This window comes from Pundamilia nyererei, unplaced genomic scaffold, assembly GCF_000239375.1.
Source record: "Pundamilia nyererei isolate P.nyererei 1_Seehausen unplaced genomic scaffold, PunNye1.0 scaffold00014, whole genome shotgun sequence".
Taxonomy (NCBI): Eukaryota; Metazoa; Chordata; class Actinopteri; order Cichliformes; family Cichlidae; genus Pundamilia; species Pundamilia nyererei.
This window is the reverse complement of record NW_005187415.1, coordinates 1,194,224-1,195,327: the sequence shown is the minus strand read 5'-3', so window position 1 is coordinate 1,195,327 and position 1,104 is coordinate 1,194,224. Positions and strand designations below refer to the sequence as shown.

The 1,104-nt window shown below is 31.8% G+C and overlaps 1 protein-coding gene across 2 annotated transcripts in view; it reads right to left on the bottom strand.

Moving 5' to 3' along the window:
• tbc1d22a (TBC1 domain family, member 22a) overlaps positions 1-1,104 on the bottom strand; it is a 159,499-nt gene that overhangs the window by 68,384 nt on the left and 90,011 nt on the right. The window lies entirely within an intron of this gene.

The window sequence follows — 1,104 nt, the reverse complement described above, 5'->3', positions numbered from 1 at the left end:
CCATTATGTGCAACCCTCCGAAACCAAAAATTCACAAGCAACTACCACGCTGTATGGAGATTAAAAAGAAGCTGAGCATTGTCATTCTCTTTGAAGGCTGTTTTGGACTTGTTAATCAAATGTTCAACCAAAGCATAATTAGTGTTATATTTTACTGATGCCATGTCAAGCCACTCCTTCATGAGAGCTGGGTTTTCAGTTCAACTCTCAGCAGGACCATCTGGGAGTGACCAGAAGATGTAATATAATCCAGTCCAGAAGTCACATTAATAAGAAATGAGGCAACAAAACTTTATATCATTTAAAAAAAAAAAGAAGGTAAAAACAGGAGTTAACTGTAATGAACTACTGGCTTATTTTAATATTGTTCATCTTAATTAACATTTTTATTTCTTATGTTTTCTAATTGGTTAAGAATGAGCTTTTATTACTTCTTTGAACATTGTCTGGATGGTTTCTGTGAAGTTATAATACAACTTACAAAACACAGTGTAGTGCATCTACGAACAGCTTTTATGAGTTATAAAGTTATTTATAAAGCCACGAAAAAACAGCTAATTTTAGGCACTAAAATAAATTGGTTAATTAAAACAATTATGGCTTGGTTTAAAACTTACTACTTTAAAACCATCAAAAGTCACAAAGGTATGTGACATCTTGGAATGAGGATGTTATGTTTACTGGTGTCATCAGTATATAACCCTGAGCATCTCTTGTAAGCTCTACATAACTCAAGTGCAACATGCAATCAAGAATGAATTACCTTTCATTAAACAAAGTTATGATGAAAATAAACAGATTTTTTGACATTACTTTTGATTAGTGAACATTATTAAAGATCATTTCATTGTTTTGATTCATTAACACTAACTATACAAATCAACTATTAACTGATCATTTATCAATGTAGTTGTTGGTAAAAAAGAAAAAAAGAAAAATGAGACTTTTCACCACAATTTGAGCTCTTTTTGTGTGTTGACAAATTTTTGATTACAAGATGTGAAACTGCGGAAGAAGAGAGGACTTAAATGTTAAACAACAGGTTAAACAACAGGTAGCTAGCTAACAAAAGCTAGCCAGCTGACAGATATCTGATGTCTTGTC